The following is a 6,130-nucleotide window of genomic DNA, read 5'->3' on the forward strand; positions in this document are numbered from 1 at the left end:
CTGATGTCTTGAAGTGTCCACAGTTCCTGTTCCTGCCATTCCTGCTCTTCATATACCTGATTCCCGTGGATTACTACAGTGGATAGGTTTACATCTCTTATCTCAGAAAGTTCTCCCATGGATCCAGTATACTGATTAAAAGCCTGGGACCAAGGCCATTCAGCATTGCTTTGGATAGAGGTACTCTCTAGTTCTAAAACTTCAGTTATAATTACATACAAAACAGTTCTGTAAATCAAAGTATGAACTACCCCCAACGGCAATATACTCATTTTGTCCGAGTAAGTTTTAATTTCAGTTCATTGTCTCCTGGTGTCACTCTCCAAGGGGCTCCTGGAGTCTTCTTCACTCGAGAGTGATGGATCCAGGCATTCTGCTCCTTGATGTTGATTGCAGTGAAGGTGATGAGAAGTACTTATAGTGGTCCCTCTTACTGTGGTTCCAAAGTCTTTTCTGGAAGAGGCTTAACGTGTATATATAATCTCCAGGCTCTATGTTATGTACTGGTCTATCTAGCTTCCTGCTCCAAGTTCCAGCCACGTGTTTCTCAATTTCTCTGAGCTGTTTGCTTAAAGCCACCATGTAGGTGGCCAGAGTTACCTCCCCAATGTGGGTGGACATTCTCTTTTGTATTCCATATGGTCTTCCATAAAGCATTTCAAAAGGACTCAGCTTTCCTTTAGCCCAAGGTTTAGTTTGAATTTGCAATAGTGTCAGTGGAAAGCTTGGGGCCAGGGTAGATTAACTTCCTGCCCCAGTCTTACAATCTACTGCTTAATCAAATGATTGATTTTCTCTACCTGGCTGCTTGATTTGGGGTGGTATGGAGTGTGAAGTTCTCAATCTGTGCCCAGGTAGCTACTAATCTGTTGCACTACTTTGGAAATGAAATGTGATCCTCTATCTGAGGATATTGTGGCTGGAACTCTGAAGCGTGGTATTATTTCTTGTAATAATATCCTGGTTACCTCTCGAGCTTTTACAGTTCTGGTGGAGAATGCTTCTGGCCACCCTGAAAATGTATGTGTCAATACCAGTCAATACCGATACCCCCCTTTCCTTGGGAGTTCTGAAAAGTCAATTTGCCACTGCTGTCCAGGCCCATGGCCTCTCCCAGTCTGACCGAGTTTTGGCCTGGGGGTATTTTTGGGGTTAGTCTGGAGGCAAGGATCACACTGTCGGTTTACCTGAATAATAGTGGCATATAAATTCCTGACAACGATTGTTTCAATCAGATGTGTGTTCTAGAAATCTTGTGGAAACTACTACTTCAAAGTCAACACTTCATTTCAATGCACTCTGTATCACAGGCAGCCTTGGTCATTTTGGGAAAGGAGCTACACTTTATAAAAGCTTTTAAGTAGTTAGGCCCTAGTGTGTTTTGTAGTGCTCTTCCTTCACTAGTGACCATGAAAATGGGAAGGGATTACTAGCTCTCCTTCAATGGTAGCCCACCTCTTGGGGTTGCATGTCTCTTTTGATTAGTATTATTATATTCTGGCTTACCTTCGAGGAAAATCTGTCCTTAATTACCTCACCTTTTGCTGCTTTCTTTGGTTCTCCATCTGCCACCTTATTTCTTTCCTATAATTCTGAGCTCACTCTCTGGTGTGCCTTAATATGCTTTTTCAGGCAGCTGAACTGCTTCTAGCAGCTGGATTGTCTCTTCTCCCCTTGTGAGGTCAGCATTCTCTTCTCCTTCCAGATGGCTCCATGTGCATGCACGCCTCTGAATGCATAATTTGAGTCTGTATAGATGTTTATTTTCTTTTCCTTTTGCTGTTTCTAAGGCATGGGTCAATGCATTTATCTCGGCCTTCTGTGCAGAGGTACTTGTTGGTAAGGGTCTAGACTCTATTACCTCTCTGCAGGTAATAACTGTGTACTTAGCATGTTGCTTTCCACTGGCAATGTAGCTGCTCCTGTCAGTGAACCAGGTCTCTGCATCGTCCAGAGGAGTGTCTTTCAAGTCTGGGCATCTGGAGTAGGTAGCTTCAATGGCCTCCAGGCAATTGTGGTGTACTTCTTCTCCCTGATTCCACTGAGAAAAGAAGCTGGATTGACAATATTAGTCACTACTATCTCTATATCATCTTGCTTTACCATGATGGCCTGGTATTTCAGGAACTTCTGTGGTGAGACCCAGTGGCTGCCCTTTACTGCCAGTACTGCAGCCACTGTGGGACACTAGCACAGTCATTTTTGTCCCAGGGTAAACTTGCGTGCTTCTTGAATATTCAGCACGACTGCTGCTACACCTCTGAGGCAACCTGGCCATCCTTTGGCTGTTGCATCTAGTTGCTTGGAGAAGTAAGCAGCTGCCCTCTTGTATGGACCCAAGTCTTGAGCCAGTATTCCTAGGGCAACTCCTTATCTTTAATGGGAAAATAGAAAGAATGGTTTACTTACATCTGGAAGTCTCAAAGCTGGAGCTGACATGAGGGCACTATTTAGCTGGTGAAAGGCCCGTGTGGCTTCCTTTGTCTACTGGAGATCTCTGTTTCCATCAGCAGTAAGAGCATAGAGGGGGTCTGACGAGCAGTCCATAATTATAAACTTACAGCTGGCACCACCCTGCCATGCCTAAGAAGGTTCGGAGTTCCTTTATTTTCTGGGGTTTCAAGGTTTGGCATATGGCTTCTTTGCGAGCCTGCCCTAAAGTCCGTTGCCCAGCACTCACTTTGTACTCCAGGTAGATAACTTTCTGTTTCACTACCTGTGCCTTTTTCTTTGATACTCTGTGTCCTTGGAGGCCTAGGAAATTTAAAAGGCTTACCGTCCAGGCCACACATGCTTCTTTCGTCTGAGTGGCTACTGGAAGATCATCCACGTACTGCAGCAGCCTCCCTTCTTCTTGTGGAGCTTCCCAGGACTCTGGATCTTTGCAAGTTATTCTCCAATCGGAGTGGGGGAATTTTGAAGCCTTCAGGCACGTGGACCATGTGAGCTGTGTTTTGCACTGCTTCTAGGGCTTTCTCATTTGAATGCAAAAATTTTCTGGCTGGCTTCATGGATAGGGAGGCAAAAGAAGGCATCTCTCAGGTCTAAAACAGTAAACCAGGTTAGCTCGGGTGTTAAACAAGTTAGTAAATTATATGGATTTGCTACCATATGGTATAAATTCTTTGTTATCTTATCGACAGCCCTCAATCCAGTACTATCAATTATTGGGCTGATTTCTTCCTTATCTTCTTTTTGAGGGGGTACTGCTCAATTCTCACTGGTTGTGTTCTTTCTTCAAGCTTGATTACTATGGGGGGGCATTTTTCACCCTCCCTGGTACAGCAGAGGCCCATACTTCTGAAAATACTGATTTACTTATTCTAATAACTCTTTACTAATGTCCTTCCTAATTTCAATGGCTGTTAGTGTTAAGCCTATCATCTTTATATCATTTGCCTCCAGAGTAACCTCTTCATTTGAGAATGTTTAGCAAATTGAGCATATACAAAAGCTTCTAAGTACCCATGTTACTTTAAAGGTTTGCAAAAGTATGTCTTCTCAGACTGGCCAGTTGTTCCCCACACTACAACATAAACATTCTCTACAGGTACTAAAGCTTTATTTAAAACTGAATATATGGCCCCTGTATCAACTAAAATTTTACTCTTTTCTTTCTTCTGGTCTCACTGCCTCTCGCAGAGGTGTCTGTTACATCTTATTTCTGTATGAAATTGGACTGCCAGGAGGGGGATGGGTTCAAATGGGTATACCTTTGGAGCCTGAGTCCTCTTCCCTTTTGGGGAGGTCATCTTTATCCTTGCTCCCTTAGCTTAGGAGGAGCCTTTAAGAAATCATATGTACTCATTTTGCCAGCTGTAATTGCTTTGCATTTCAGCATGATAATCTTTGTCTGACTTCATATATTGTTATCTTATTATGCTTGCAGAACAACACATTTGATTTGCCTTCTCTTTCCCTTGTTTTCCTTTTCAAGGGCCAAGACCAGTGGATACGAGGGCAGTCTGATCCCACGGTCCCTTTGCCATTCTTGGTGATTTCTTAAAACAAAAAAATATCATCATAATAAAACTCATCCCATTTACCTTCCCGTCTTAAAAACAGCATTAACTGCAATGAGGTATTATAAATCTTTTTATTTTCTCTGCTGCCCCTACTGGCAGCCTTGTCCCAGTGAGCCCCTCCCAAAAGGGGCTAGTTCAAGAACTTCTTTGCTCTGGTCAGTTCTCATTATCTCCTTCCCCTTATGCTATCTTGTTTCTCCCCAAGCCTCACAGTGTCTTTTCTCAGTTTTTCCTCACACACAGATCTCCAGATGGCAGGTATCGGATGTGATTCTCCCCACACAAGCTTTAAGATCTCAGGTTCTGAATTGGCTTGATCAGGAACCTTTAATTTACACTTAAGACACAGAACAGCAATACCAGCGCCTCTCACAAACTCTGCATTGCATATAAGGTGCCAGCCTCTCAATGCACAAAAAACTCCCAGGAATTGCCTGCTGGCTACCCCGTGTATCACTTCGGCGTTTATCACTTAACCTCTATGGCAGGTTGTTCTCAGTCTAAGCTTACTATAATACCTACTGAAGTCCCATAAACTCATTCATCTCTTCTATCTAAACTCTGTTTTACAAAATGTCAGTCTTTTCTAGTTCTCTTCTTGCACAATCTAATTAAAGCATTGTTTCTACTGACACTCACTTTACTGCCTTGCAAAAGGCTGTGCTTGTTACAGTTAAAACTCTGATATGCCCACAAACACAGACACACAGACACACACCCCTTATCTCAAATTCACATGAGCCAGGGCTTGAATTGCTGTGGGGGGGCGGGGGGGGGGGGGAGTTCTTGGAATTCCTTTAATTTGCTTTACCACAGTTAAACATAAATCACCATACCATAGTTCTTCTGTGTAAAATGCTACACTTGTTGCAAACAAAATCCTAAAATCTCCACGAAGAACACCACTATACAATCCAAGAATCAAATTACCACAATGCAGTGGAAGAAAATCACCACAAAAAATCACTGGGAAAGGGCATATCTCTTAAAGTGCCCACTTTTCTCAACAGAACACAGCATACAATAATTCAGCATTTAGCCACATCAGCTTTCTCTAGGCACAATCAAAATAACAGTACACAGTAAAATTCCAGATATGAAGTCCAAACTATCTGGGCAAAGGAACTCTCTGAGCTCGTACTCACATTTAAAATGTGCCAAATCTACACAAATCACATTTAAACACAATAAATACCCTCACTGACGTTTCTCCACTTGTTCCACTTCTCCACAGGGCACTCCCTGCCCCCACAGTCTGCCTCAGCTGGCACCCCAAGCCTCACCCAGACGCTACAAACAGGGGTAGAAGGGTAGAACTCCCCGCCCCGCGCCATGGGTGAACTCACTTGTTCGCTCTCTCTTTCATACGCCACACACTTGCACGATTACAAACATATTAACATTAACCACACAATGCATTATCCATACAATGATACAGTGTCCGGACACCACACACACACACAGGTTCACTCAATCCACCCACAGGGTCGCTAGCGGTCCGCTCTATCAAACAGTGAACCCCCGTCTCGCAGTCTCTCTATCAACTGGTCTGCCTGCAGGTACAGAACGTCTCACTCAGACGTCTCTGAGTGACTCACTCAGCCATCTTATCCCTCTTTTCCCCCGGGGGTACCTCAATACATACCGTATCCTCCGCACGCCAACAGGTCCTTGTCTGTCCTCGCAGGAGGCAAGCCAAGATGAGCGGAGCTCCTCTGGGAAAATCCTAGGGGTGCACCTTGGAGGTCCGTCCATCCCCTCTGCCCCTCTGGGGACAGAGATGACCCACCTGGGGTGCCAAAATGTTTTGCGGAGATAGCCAAAAACTTTACAACTTCGTGAGAGTTGTAAAGCCGGTATGTTTATTATTACAGCACCGGACGCATGTGGAGATTCCTCTCCTTAAAACGCATGCGTACCTCTGGGAACTTCAGGTCCCTTTTTATCCCCCTCTCAGATACATATGCATACAATTTCACAATAGGTTCATACATATTAATTTTTACGAATTTCACATGACATTTTCTGCTGGTTCTTTAGCAGAAAGAATTCCTAGGTCAGGTTGACTTGCTCTCACACCAGTCTCTGTCTATCACCCTCTGTCC

At 43.9% G+C, this 6,130-nt stretch overlaps 1 pseudogene; it reads right to left on the minus strand.

Moving 5' to 3' along the window:
• LOC134431433 (centromere-associated protein E-like) overlaps positions 1–5,780 on the minus strand; it is an 82,849-nt pseudogene extending 77,069 nt beyond the window's left edge.
• Positions 5,781–6,130: the final 350 nt, after the last annotated feature.

Source organism: Melospiza melodia, chromosome W, assembly GCF_035770615.1.
Source record: "Melospiza melodia melodia isolate bMelMel2 chromosome W, bMelMel2.pri, whole genome shotgun sequence".
Classification (NCBI taxonomy): Eukaryota; Metazoa; Chordata; class Aves; order Passeriformes; family Passerellidae; genus Melospiza; species Melospiza melodia.